This window comes from Sapajus apella, unplaced genomic scaffold (genome assembly GCF_009761245.1).
Source record: "Sapajus apella isolate SASKATOON/1434 unplaced genomic scaffold, GSC_monkey_1.0 scaffold7, whole genome shotgun sequence".
NCBI lineage: Eukaryota > Metazoa > Chordata > Mammalia > Primates > Cebidae > Sapajus > Sapajus apella.
Window position 1 is genome coordinate 5,727,757 of NW_022436947.1, and position 15,019 is coordinate 5,742,775.

General features: G+C 37.2%; 1 long non-coding RNA gene across 2 annotated transcripts in view; it reads right to left on the reverse strand.

The window, feature by feature from the left end:
- LOC116550118 overlaps nucleotides 1-15,019 on the reverse strand; it is a 187,909-nt gene that overhangs the window by 139,736 nt on the left and 33,154 nt on the right. For both annotated transcript variants that reach the window (XR_004268234.1, XR_004268233.1), the window contains exon 2: nucleotides 4,340-4,346. This is a non-coding gene — a long non-coding RNA (uncharacterized LOC116550118). The remainder of the gene's footprint in view (nucleotides 1-4,339; nucleotides 4,347-15,019) is intronic.

Genomic DNA, 15,019 nt, shown 5'->3' on the forward strand with positions numbered 1-15,019 from the left:
GAAATTTCTATAATAGCTGCATAGACAACTGTTGAGGTTTGACTGAGAAAAGATGCAAAGAGACTCCTCAGCCCAAAAGGTCAAGGAGTTGGTTCAAGTCCTTGCTTTTTTGCTCAGAGAGACTAGAAAATGTTTGTGTGCAGCTGAGATGATCTGATTGAAAGGAAAACATGACTAAAGCAGAAAGAAAAGAACATAATCAAAGAAGCAAAGTTCTTAATAATAGGTGAGAGGGCATCGGATCCAGAGCACACAGGGAAGGGCTGACCTTTAATGAGATGGTAGCCAGTCTGGTCATGTGATGTCTCACAGCTGACCCCCTCCCACGGGTTCCCAAATCAATAAAACTCTTGTTATCTTGAGCAAATCAATCTCTCTACATCTCAGCATCCTTACCTACAAAATGAAAGGCCTGAACAGCAAGATTTCTGAGATATCCTCTAGCTCTAACTGTGATAGTCTAAGAAACCACAGGTAGCATGTCCATTTGCTCAGGCACATCAGTCTGTCATTACCCCCAATGTTGATTTGACTTAAAACATATCTTAAACCAGTGTTGTCCAACCTTTTTCATGCCAAGGCCATGTAGAAAATGATAACATGCTTTATGGCATCACGGGGAAAATGGAAGGTATTTGGGGTTCTGCTGAGGCTGCCCATGGCCTGGGGTGGCCAGCTAGGAAATCTCAAATCACAGCAATACCATACTTTTGACTTAGTCTGTGACAAGAAGAAAGTATCAGTTAGGGCTCTCTCAGGTACAGAGAATAAAAAAACAAGCTAAGCTAACATAAGCAAAAATATAGAGAATTCATTTTAATAATACAAGGGTAACTTAACTCAAGGAACCCCAGGACCAGAATACAGCCTAGTCTGAGGACAGACTGGAACCAAGAAATGGCAAGCCATCAACAACATGGGCTCCTCCCAGGCACCCCTCACGGCAGCTTCTCCCTGCAGCCTGCTGCACTCTTCTTTCTGGCCATACTAGTACTCTCTGATACTCCATATACATGGCATGTTGTCATCCCTCCCAAGTTCAGAGACTCTTTCTCTCTGTCCTAATTCCAGATTCCTAGGAGGAGACTTCAGTCCAACTTGAGTCACAGGTGCATGTCTAGTCTAAACAACTGAGGCCAGAGGAGCTACTTCGCATAAAATGACTGCCAGAAAGACACTGTACACTGAGCACACACACCTAAGAGATATTGCTATATTCAACATGACTCTTTCAGTCATCTTGATCATATTATATCCCCTTGATTCTGATACATCCGCCATTGTATAAAGAAAAAAAAAGGAAAAAAGCACCATTTTATTGACAATTCTTCCAGAAAAAGCAAAATACCATATTAATTATATATTTTTAAGAGCCTATAGGCCGGGCACAATGGCTCACCCCTGTAATCCCATTAATTTGGGAGGCTGAGGTGGGCGGATCATGCGGCCAAGAGCTCAAGACCATCCTGGCCAACATGGTGAAACTCCATTCTCCACTAAAAATACAAAATAGCTGGGCGTGGTGGCATGCACCTGTAGTCCCAGCTACTCAGGAGTCTGAGACAGGAGAATCGCTTGAACCCAGGAGACAGAGGTGGCAATAAGCTGAGATCACGCCACTGCACTCCAGCCAGGCAACAGAGCAAGACTCCATCTAAAAAAAAAAAAACACACACACAACTATAAAAGTTTATTCATACCATTACATACCACTTCCTTCACCTATATCAATATGACCATTTGGTTCTAAGCTTCTTTTACAAAGTATAAAAATAATTCAGAGTCACTTCTAGATCATAATGATATTCTGATTTTTATTACCAATGCCTATTGTCTTGACAGATGCAGCAATTTGGGGATTGGTCATATAATTTAATAGCACATTAAAGAATCTGCTATTTTCTCTGTTTCCTCTTCTTATTGAATTTTCTTTTTTTTTTTTCCCCCGTGGATTACATATCGCTGGACTTTAAACTGCTTTTCTTGAAAGTCAGCTAGTAGCTTTTATCTGATATTCTGAGCTTCAGTGATAGAACTTCAAAAAACTGATTATACTCACCTCTTTCTTATAGCTTTGAAAATTCAGTGATGTATTCTGAGAACTTTGGCATTCTCTGATGTTTTTAATTGCATTGCCTGCTGTGGGGTAGACAGTCTTCTGTATTCACAGTAATTCTGTTTCAGTGCTGCACTATGGTGGAAACGTGTTTGAAAATGTTTTTGTTGCTGTTTTACAATGACACTTCTAAATTTAATTTAGATAGTGTGCACCCGCAGTACTACCCGTGATACTAAATCAAATGAAGTGAACACTTCCCTTCTGTGCCTGGTAAAGTTGCCACATGCACACAAGCAAGCAAAGACGATTTGTTAGATTCCCTGGCTAGCAACTGGAGAGTCTCTTTTGAAAGCTTTTAAGACTCATCCTGATTTCCAGCATATCAAGATATGGAAAATGTGCATCTTGCAATCAAGCAAATATGTAGCCTTCTTTTTTTGAGAAGTAATACATGCCACACTTTTTTTTTTAACTAACTGTGTCACATGGTTTAATTCATTTAATTCTCAAAACAATCTGACAAAATGGTTCTTATACCCATTTTGTAAATGAGGAAACTGAGGTTGTAAGATTAAGTAATTTTTCTAAGACCAACAAGCTAGTGAGTAATAGAGCCAGGATATGAGCCCATCCTATCTGATGCCAGGTCCCATGTGTTTGTTTAATCAGTATATCTAAATACATCTTAATTAATTGTATCATAGATGGTCATTAAGATTAATTAATAAGATAAACTATAAAGTTAGTAACATAAGTTAATATGCTTTGCTGGCATTCAATTAGCTGAGCTAGGGCTGTTTTTCCAGGAAATGTGGACAAGCCTACCAAAGTAACTACTACACATGTCAATATCATTCCTGGCACAACTTGGGTAAATTGGCATTCACATGTACTTTGTTTTTGCTTCTTTAAATTCATGGAAGCATTTCTAAGAATTGTAATCATAAGTGGAAAAACAGATTGCAGTAAGGGTTTATGAGGAGCCCAGTTCCTTTCCTCAGGTCTGAAGTGACACTGGCCTCTCCTAAACCAATTCACCAAAGCAGAGCACTGCTGAGCCACTGCCTGAGCTGTTACAGGACAGCATTACCCTCTCCATTGCTTTTGTAGGAAAGGGGACAGAGCAAAAGGATATAAAACGTGTCTGATTACTTAAGATCCCTAGTCCTTTTACTTTAGGATTCTGCCTCTAGGAATGGTACCAGGAAGTGGTGTTTGGGGCACCAAGGTGTAGTCTCAAAAAGCATTAGGAGATAACTCCAAGTGCTATAGCTTTCCTTAGGAACATTAGTATTCCCCATGAGCTTATTTCTTCTTATTTGTCAGGAAACAGTGATGTTTTCTCATCCTAACATGGCATGATTTAGTGAGCAAGGCCTTATTCTAGTGTAGGAGTTAAAACTATGCCACCACAAAATATGCTGCTCTAGCATATTGACGATCCTGAAATAAAGGCACTTAAAAAAATAGCAAGTACAGGAAGATCACTCTAATCTTCATTCTATTTCTTAAAAGCAAAAGAGAAAATCCCATGTGAAGGAGATCCTCCCTATACCAGAAAGAAAGCAACAGTCTTGATCATCAAGGACAGAAAGTTGAAGCCTAGGAAAATTTGTACAGGTATTGATCGACTTATGACCTATGCAACTTACGACCATTCGACTTTACGACCAAAATCGCTAGCCACGACTGCGCCGCGTCTGGCAGCGCAAACGTTGCCCAGCTGGGCATATGACAGAGCAAACCAGCTTCCAGCAGCACTACCATCTCTGCGTGCATATAGCCTACTCAACTTACGACCAAATCGTGTTACGACCAGTCTGTCGGAACCAATCGTGGTCGTAAGTAGAGCACTAGCTGTATAAGCAAATCTTGTTAAACTAACTTACTTTCCCAGTCACTTCTGTACCAGTTAGCTACGTGAGCCCAAGCCCCTTTGCTTATCACATTTTCACAACTTGCTTTACTTTGTCCAATTCAGTATGTAAGTGATGGACTCTTAACTGCTTCTTTGAGTCTTCATTTTCTTTTGGAGGGCTCCTGTGCCACATAAAGCTTGTATTAAATAAATTTGTATACTTTTCATCTATTAATCTAGCTTATGTCAACTTAATTCTTGGGCCTAGCCAGACCCTAAGAGGATGGGAGTGGAAATTTGCCTCCCCAACACTGCCCACAGCCAAGGCCAGATAGAAGACGGCATCCCAGACCCACACATCACCAGCCATTCTTCACTGTGGTTCAGAATTGCCCCTTCACCAACCATGCAGAATAGCAAACCTCTTACCTCATGAGTCACACTAAATAAATAAAGCTCGCAATTAATGTTGTAATTATAGCTGAAGGAATAATTTACAACCCAAGTGTGGTAACTCACCCAGGGTACCAAAAGGCTCATAGTATTTACTTCCCTGTTTCTGGGGAGCCCAGCCTGCAAAGCCTTGTTGACTTTCCAAAAGCTGTGCTTGGGTTTTTTTAAAATAGATCATGTAATGAACTCAAGAAGAAGCCCTTATGATTGTTTAGAGAACTAGAAGACACAAAAACCTTTATATGTGGGTTTTCAATGTGTTTGCCTGTTTTCTCGTTTACTTACAGACCCAGAGACTGCTCAAATTCACCATCTTCATGCTCATCTCTCTGTTGACTTATTTCCATTTCCCTGGTGCTAGTCAGGCTAATCTGCGTGGCTTGTACGTTGAAACCAGCTGCCCTCTAGTTGACTTATTCTGTTCTTTCATTCATTTTTTTTCATTCATTTTTGCTATAAACATTTATTAAGTCCTTATCACAGCCTAGGTCCTGCTAAGTATGGTTATCTGTGTTACTAACTCACTGGGAACATTGAAATCACTTCAAACAGACCTTAGTTTTTTATTTAACAATAAAGAGAAAATTCAGTTCTATTTTTCCCCAGAATCCCAGTTGACTTTTGACTTCCTCTTAGAGCTTCCTCAGAATGGAGTCTAGCTCTGCCCCCTCCTTATGTCATCATCCCTGCTGTTCAAGGGGAACTCAACAGTTGGAGGATTGTGGATTTTGGCATTGGTCAAATATGAGCCACATTTATCCCACTTACCAGATGTGAGGCCAGAAACACATTTTATAAATTCTTCAAGCTTCCATTTACTCATTTACCAAATAGGACACTCACATCTATTTGCTCAAAGGATCAAACAAGTTACTATAAGTAGGCAAAGAAGCAGTCAATAAATGTTACTTCTCCAATGAATATCTCTTTCTTATTTGCATGTGCTCCTTATTTTTCTGTTATATAATCATTCACTGTAATTTAGTGAGCACCTATTTTACACGGTAGGCTGTGAGGACACAGTGGAAAACAAACTGTCAGGGAAGAAGCACATCCTATGGAGTTGTCTGGAACAGATAAACTCTACACAAACAAATATAAAGAGAGCACAACATTTTTCTACTTTTAAAATAGAGCAGAAAATGACAATTTCTAAATAAGAAGGGCTTAGAGGCCATCTGGATGGAATGGAGACTTGTATTAAGGCTATATTTGCAAAGTAAGCTAACTTTTTACTAAGAATCTATGTACAGGGGAGAGGTGGGCTCTTTTGGTAGAGAATACCTCCTTCTGCCTAGACCTCAATAGTCCATGCCTCTGCAGACCTTTTCCTTTGCACTGCTGAGTTTTAGCCTGTCCTGACTGATGAGTCAGGAGAAAGGAAGGTTCCACCACTTCCCACATCCCCATCCAGAGTCTCCAGCTCTCCTTCTATACTGACTCCCAGGAAGACAACTAGTTTGCTTGGTGATAAGATTCTCCACCTGGCTGTTGATGACAGACCCCTAAAGCAACTTCCTTCAACTGCTTAGCATTCAAGTCTACCTTCTACTCACATTTTTATTGCTTATTCTGCCACCCATTTCTTCATTTAGCATTGATGACAAACACTTTTTCTTTATTATTTCCTTTATGTTGAATTTTCTAATTTGCAAATGAATTAACTTTATGAGTATCTAATGTCTGTCTATTGGTTTTTTTACGCCACCAAATACATTTCACATGCATTATCTCATTAAACTCTTATGACAACACTGAGATGCAGGTATCATTACTCCTCCTATTTTGAAAATTTAAATATATATATATTAATATATATGGCTGCTGTGCTGTGTTAAAAAAATAAAAATTCTAAATAAATAAATAACAAATCTTAGAATTATTAATATGTAGGAATGGTTCTCAACTCCAAATGCTCATTACCTCAATACTGAAGAATTACCACAAATACTCTACAAACCATTTCACAAATTTAATAAGATATAAAAACAATACATGCAATTGCCTGACTGATACTTGCACTAGAATTGCCTTTATTTTTCTTTTGTTAGAAACTTGATTCTAAGCCCTTGGACATCTGCTATTCTGCAGGGAACAGTTGAGTATAAATTTTGAAAAGCAATATCTCAATTAATTTATCTTTTTCAAGGGGCCATTTAGTCATACATCTTCTTAAGCATGGGTAGGTCAGAGGACTTTGTAAAAGTAATAGAGAACAATTATAACCATATACATCAGTTATCCATGTCTACATTGCATTTATTTACTGACGAAGCCTTTTTTCCTTACTGTCAGCATTATATCTTTAGTATAGCTTTAGAAGAGAATTGTAGTCTCCTCTGACTCATGTATCACTAATAAAATTACTAGCAAAGATCCAATTCTCAATTACAAACACAAAATAGTGCTACATTTTAGCATACAGCAAGCCCATCTATCTTAACAACTATTCTCCAGCACTGATGTATTTCATCTGGACAAGTCAAGTTATTGGAAGACCTTGCAAGTTCCCTTAACATATTATTAGCTGATATTGTTCTCTTAGATCTTCAGTTTGTGCCTCTTGTCATAAAATCAATAGTAACCAGTTTTAAAGCAGATTTTTTTAAAGGATATGTAACTTTGAAATTGGCACCTCACTACAAAGGTGAGAAGACCTTAGCAAATTTGGCCAAGAAAATTACCAAAATTTCATCAGTCAGGTTTCCTGTGACAATAACCTACAACTTTACTCTCTCCCACTCTAGTAAACATCCAACAGTATAGCATATCTAAAACAACACAATATAAATGCCTGTCTTAGTCTTCTCAGGGCTCTATAACAGAATTCTACAGACTGGGTGGCTTAAACAACAGGCATTTATGTCTTACAGTTCTGGAGGTTGGAAGTCTGTGATCAGGGTGCCGGCAAGGTCAAGTTCTAGTGAGGACTCTCTTCCTGCCCTACAGACGATGCTTCTTGCTATGTTTTCACATGAAAGAGAAGGAGCAAGAGAGAGATAGAAAGAGAGAGAGAGAGAGAGAGAGAGAGAGAATGCAAGCTCTCTGGGCTCCTCTTATAAGGGCACTAATCCCATCATGAGGACCATACCCTCACAACTTCATCTAAACCCAATTACCTCCCAAAGACTATTACTTTCATCTCAAATACCATTACTTCCAAGCTAGGATTTCAGCATATGAATTTGTAAGGAACACAAGCATTCAGTCCATAATAATGCCCTTATAAACTATGCTGTAATCTGTCTAAAAGGCTTTAAATTACTGGCAATATTACTGGCTTGTGTACAACCTTAAAAATACCTGAATATCACTTTGCTAGTCACAGTATCAACAAAAAGCCACAGTAAGATTAGAGAGAAAGGGTAAAAGAAGAAAATGTGTTAGAATAATTTTTAAAATAGACCAAGTATAAGTCCAGGGACCTGGAATCTTATAAAAACTGTGCCACAAATTCTGTACTCTGAAACTTGGGCTGCGTCTTCCAACCAGAAAAATGAGTGAAGCAGGATGACCTCCAAAGTATCACTAATTTTAATAAATAAGATTCTATGATTGTCTGAATAATGTGTATCCTGAGATTACTAAGAAAACATACCATGAACATGATTGAGAAAAACTTTACAAAGAATTGACTGCAGCCAAGCACCAGTGACTCACACCTGTAATCCCAGCACTTTGGGAAGCTGAGGCAAGCAGATCACTTGAGGCCAGGAGTTCAAGACCAGCCTGGCCAACATGCCAAAAACCTGCCTGTACTAAAAATACAAAAATTAGCCAGGCATGGTGGCACACACCTGTAATCCCAGCTACTCAGGAGGCTGAAGCAGGAGAATCACTTGAAACCAGGAGGCAGTGGTTGAGGTGAGCCAAGATCACACCACTATACTCCAGCCTGGTGACAGAGTGTGACATCATCTCAAAAAATAGAATTGAGTGTGAACAAAGCAGATAAGTGATATAGTCTTCTTACTAGTCTTTTTATTTCTAAAGGGAAGGATTGAAGTGAGAACAAAACTTTTCCATTTGGAAAAAATTAACTTTTTAACCTATGAAATAAGAATATATAATCTGTAATAAAAATAATGCTTGCCATTTGTTGGGTGCCTACGCTATGCTAGGCACTTTATGGACGTAGTTCATGTAATTCATAAACAACTCTGCAAAGCGGACCTCATCATTTTCTTCCCTGTGTTCCAATCACACAGGCCTTCTACCAGAGCCTCAGATGCACCAAGCTCACCCCCACATCTCCTGACTCATGCATTTGGCTTCCTCTCCTTATTTGGGACTCAGCTCAAATGCCACATATCCTCTTTTCCCTGATTTCCCTGGCTAATGTACCAACTCTGCATGTACCCCCAGTCACTTTCTATCCCATTGCCCTCTATTCTTCACACCACAAATCACTATGTGAAATTACTTGGTTTGCATGCATATTTTTCTCTCTCTCCATTCCCCAATTCCTCTGCAATGTAAGCTCCATGAAGGCAGGTACTTAGACTATACACAACTATGTTCCCAGCACTTGAAACAGTGCCTGCTTAGCTAATATTTGTTGAATGAATGAATGTCATCCCCACTTTACAAATACAAAAACCAAGGCCCAGAGAGGTTTGATGACTTATCCAAAGCTAAATACTATACCCATTTAGCCAGGATTCAAGTCCAAGGTTGCCTAGCCCCAACATACATATTTTTTCCAGTGTTTCTTAAATCTACAGAGTAGAAGGCTGTAAGCATTGTTTTCAGTTTTTGTTTCTATGATAATCTAAAATAGAAAAGCAGGCATGTTTAAATGATATAAATCACCTTATCACCTTATAAATGAATACTGCTGCAAGATTTTATGGCTTGCATTTGCATTTAAAGTTTGTAAATAGTTTAACACTGTCTAAGCAAATACATCAATGAGCCTTTTTCTCAGGTAAAGACTAAATGATGTCATGACATGTCGTAGGAAACAAAAGTTTTATAATAGCTCAAACAAAAAAATGATGAGGAAAACTGAATTACCACATGACTCATACTGATTTAAACAGACCAAACTCAAATGAACCTGCATCATAGCATCTAGCATTGTGGTGCATTAAGCATCATTGCCTAAAAATGGTCCTAGGAGCTCACTCTAGGTTGCCTGGATTACAAGCTATGACTCAACTGGAACTGCACCAAACCCAGTTCAGTGACCAGCCTCCCGCACCAGGAGGGTCTATACCCAAACCCAACTCCGCAGTGGCCTCCAATGTCCCTAGGCAGCTGATTTCCCAGATAACTCTTTTAGTACTGGATCCAAGTACAGACATCCTAATTGTTTGAGTAGTGTATTTGGCTTCTGACATGGCCACTTTGTGTTTATACTATAAAAAGTAAAGCAATAAAGGGCAAAGAACCTGCATTAAAACATACAGCCACAGCATGTCCAACAAAGTTTGCTATCCCCAACACATCTCCCTCCATGGACAACCACAGGCCTTTCTTCTTGCTGACTCGTTCCTTGTTAAGTATTCCCAATGAAGCCTATTTCCTATTCATTCTAGCTGGTGTTGTGAAATTATTTTTAAGCCCAAATCAGGACAGATAGTAATCATGATAGGACCCACCTCGAATGACAGGTGATAGCAACAAAGAGATTTATTCAGCACAAGTACCATATTCACACAACAAAAGGTAATGTAATTTTCAACAAACCAATATTAAATAAATGTAGATTTGGATTCTACTGATTTTAAAAGTTGGATATATTTAGCTTATAACTTTGATTTGGATTGTAATTACATAAGAGCTATAAGCACAAAGTATTCATATCTGGTTCTATATTTATTCATATTTAATCAATATTTTAACAAAACACTTTAATCAGAGGTTAGAAGACATTTTTGTTTGTGAGTTCTAGTCTCTGCTCAAGCCCAGGTTAGTAACTCTTAAGATTTCAGCAAGCACATTTTGTTTATCCATGGTAAGAATGATCTAAGATGTTACATGTAGGTGAAAAGAAGTTTCTATTGTTCGACAGTGATTATTGCCTAAGAAGCATTCTGAACATTTGAGTATGAACAAGTCTGTATTAGGAGGATATTATTCATCATCCAATATGAGAAGATGTTAAACTGACTTCCCCTCTGGGTCATGAATTGTTCTGAGTCACTTGTACCCACATGGTGCTCCTAGAGATTGATGGGAGAACCCCTTGAGACAAAACTTTTCTTACATCCAAACTACTTGGACAAATTCTGACCTTAGGAGATTTACAGGTTCACCTGGAATGTGGGAAAGGAACAGACATACTACAATCCTACATCATTATTTAATGACTGATATGGTTTGGCTGTGTCCCTACCCAAATCTCATCTCAAATTGTAATCTGAATTATCATCCCCTTGTTTCAAGGAAGGGACCTGGTGGGAGGTGATTGGATCATGGAGTCAGTTTCCTCCATGCTGTTTTCTTGATAGTGAGTTATCATGAGATCTGGTTGCTTGATAAGTTTCTGGTGCTTCCCCCTTCTCTCTTTCTCTCTCCTGCCACCATGTAAGACGTACCTTGCTTCCACTTTCCCTTCCACCATGATCATAAGTTTCCTGAGACCTCTCCAGCCACACAGAGCTCTGAATCAATTAAACCTCTTATTTATGAATTACCCAGTCTCGGTTAGTGTCTTTACAGCAATGTGAAAACAGACTAATACAATACTAAAAAATATTCTGAGTTTCTTTATGGAATTAAGCAGTCCCAGGTCCATTCTGTGACGCCAACGTTGAATTCACTGAGGAAACTTAAAACAGTGAGAGTTACATCAGACACTAAAACCAAACCAAAGTCTCAAGATGCCTTCAAGTTTTTCCTTATTAGAGTTTGTTTACCAAATATACAATCCTTGGACGCTTTTCTACTTCTCCCTCAGCCTTTAGGGGGCTCCTGATAAGCATGTGATCACTTGGAAATGAAGCTATAATCACTTCATCTCTACTCATGTGTTTTTCCATAAATCATTTGAGCTTTTAAGTTTTTCAGCAAGTATAATTCATAAATGCATGTGTTACTGAGGTTCTCAATATAATTTTAAATCTATAGTTGAATAAATTGAAAGAGCAGTGTTCTGAAAAGATCATATCTCACTATTGATCATCTCTTGGCATGCTGTGTTCACCTTGTGTCCTACCTACATATATATGCTTCCAGAGAACTAACTTATTAAGTCAAAGTTCCAGGAGATGACAATATTTAATTCACTATTATTTGTAACTTAAAAACAAATACATTAGTTGATTTGTGTACAGAGAAGCAGCCAAATATAATATTAATACATAACATCACCAAAATATATAACATGTCAAATTCTATTTTAATATGCTGATTACTGTTGTTTTAAAATATCCCGATATTTACCAAATGGAATTAAGGCTTACATGTATTTTAAATAAAGCACCTGTTTTACACTCTTTTAGGAGATGGTTTGTAATAATTGATTTCCTGTTTTATATTGAATGAGACTAAACAGACTAGTAGAAAGCTCACAGGAATTGTTCAGACACCTGAGGTAAGAGCTAAATAATAAAACTGTATTTTTTATGTTTATTTAAAACATTTTCTATGAGGATTTTGAAGAGCTATGGGAGTTCAGTTGCTCTTAAAAGGAGGTTTTATTAGAAAGAAAGAATGAGACATTACTAAAGGAGAATTTAAAAGAAACTCTGAATTACAACTAAAACATAATTTAATATAGTTTACAGATTAAAACCCTTATTCAAGTTTTAGTCATGACTGAAAATATGGTAATGAAATTCTGATGAGCATATGCTAATCCCCTCACTGGCCCATCACAAGCTTCCCTCCCCGTTCATACTCCCTTTGCCAAGGGTCCTGAGAGAAGACGGTCTTTACACCTTCTTTAAGAGTGCAGGCATGTCAAGAAACATCCAGCTATGTTTCTCAGTATTTTCTTTATTTGTGCACAATGAGCTTCATAAAGAATATTAAGAGGTAACATGTTATAACTAGGGGAGAAATAAAAAACAAAGACTCGACTACCGACAAAAAAACAAAAACGAACTCACCCAGAGAGCTCCAGGCATGGCAGCTTGGGCCACAGGCAGATTTAAGTAACCTGTGCAGGATTGGTAGTTATGTTAATAACTGATATAACCAATCACATGGATCTAACAGGTGTAAGTAGGGAACTCACCATGATAAAAACAGAAACTCCACCTGCTATTTAAGTGTCCATTCACTTATACAAAAATAGACCACATATTAGGCAACAAAGAAAATCTCAGTTAATTCCGAAAGGTAGAAAACATACAAAGAAAATCTCAGTTAATTATGAAAGGTAGAAAATATACATGTAAAATTCTCTCATCATAGTGTAATAAGTCTCAAAATGGATAACAAAAACAGAACAAAAACCCCATCATCTAGAAGTGCTTAAATTCTCTCTTAGGTGAACAAGAAGTCAAAGCAAACATTTCAACTAGGTAGGTAGAAAATAGTGATAATGAAAAGTGAGATGATTAAAGCAGCATTCAGAGGAAAACTCACAACCATTATTGTTTAACAAAATAAGAAAAATACATTAACTGAATCCAAGGAAATTAGAAAGCGCTACACATTAAAACTTAGAAAATAAGTGAAAAAATTAATGAAGATAATAGCAAAATAATGAATTAGAATGGAGAAATGATAGAACCAATACACATAGTGAAGAACTAGTTATTTGAACATAAAAGATAAAATATCTATCTATCTAATCAAAGAGAGTGAGGAGAAGAAAAAGCACAAATATATAAAATTGGATATTGGGAAAACAGCCACAAATACAGAGTAAATTAAAAGAATTATAGAATACTGGCCCGGCATGGTGTCACGTAGGCCTAGCTACTCAGGAGGCTGAGATTGGGAGGATTGCTTGAGCCTGGGCAACAGGAATGAGACCCCGTCTCAAAAAAGAAAAAAAAAAACTTTATTCTCAGCTGAAATATATGCAACTGTCTTTTTTATGGGTCAAGTATAGTCATATACTGACAATTTCATATGTCTCAACCTACTATCTAAAAATCTAGATCAAATGGATGACACTGAAGAATATGGCAAAATATAATTAAAACTGATCTACATGTATCTCCAAAAGTAAGTTAAATATTTGCTATGCTACACAGTGAAATGTTATGAGTACTTCCATTTAAGTCAGAAAGGAGCAAAATCATTATGTTCACTAGATTCATTGGTAAGCATTTCCTGTAAATGCTAGGCAATCCAATTAAGAGTTCACATTATTGAATCTGGATACCAGGCATTATTGTAAATTTCTTATATATGTTACCTCATTTTATGCCCCCAAGAATACTATTGTTATCCAGTTTTCCAACAGGGAAAGTAAAATGCTGAGTGGTTAACTAACTTGCCTGAGGTCAGAAAGAGGAAAACTGGCAGGGTCAGGACCTGAATCTAGACTTACTGCAGGTTCACAATCTTAAATGTAAGTCTCTGTTTTCTTCTACTGTGTTCACAGTGTAAAGAAACAGGTGATGAAAACTGGAAAGGCAGAGACAAAATTGTATAATATTTTACATTTGAAAAACACAAATCAATCAAAACCTATTATAAGCTATTAGAATAAAAATATTTAGTAAAGTGACAAATTACATTAATGTCTCAAAGTCAATAGCTTTCCTCTATGCAAAAATTAGATGGATAGTGCATCATTTCTGTGTATCATCTGAATACATATGTTATATATTCTAAAGACCATCTTTTAAATAAACCTATATATTTATAGTAACAAGATTTAAATAACTAGAATAACTTTAACTAAAAGTCAGCAGACCTTTCCTGAAAAAGAAAAATTATATCTCTGCTGAGATTTATAAAAGACTTAAATAGAAAAACATACCCTATTCATGGATAAAAAGCTTAAAGATGTCAATTCCATTTAATCTATAAATTTAGTGAGATCAAAAAAATTACTGAAAGCTTTTTAATCTTGTGAAATTGCAATTTTTTCTTTTGTATTATTTCCTTGGTGAATCCTTTCAGAACAAAATTAAATAATAATGGTGAGAACTGTTATCATTGTATCACTTTTGACTTTTAATTGAAACACTTTTTGCCATTAGTAATTACGCTGGCATTTGATGATACCCACACCCATACAGTAATTTTTTAGTTATATTAAATAAACTCAACACTTCCTTGTTCTTATTTCACTGAACTTCGTAAAAACAGTCAACACAACTTATCTCTCTTTCCACCGGGTTCCTGTGGCTTCTAATGTCACCGTTAGAATCCCCTGCCTCCCTTCCACTGTCCTCTTTTGCTATCTGTACCTCTTTCATCTGACATCTAAAAATTGGACATTAAGATGACAGCAAGAATGAGGGGAAAAAAATGTTTTTTAAGTTGGAGATGCATCAGAACTTCTCTATATCTAAACTCTTGTCCTTGTCATCTCATTCAGTTCATTTAGATAATCCCAAATTAAAATAGCTTGCCTGGGTCTTTTTCTCAAGCTGCTTCTTTACATCCAGTTGCCTTACTGACATCTCCATTTGCATGCCAAATAAGCATCTCAAAACTAATTATGTCCAAGACCGAACTCTTTATTCTCTCTGCCCCCAAAACCATTACTCATCTGATACTCTTTGTCTCAGAAA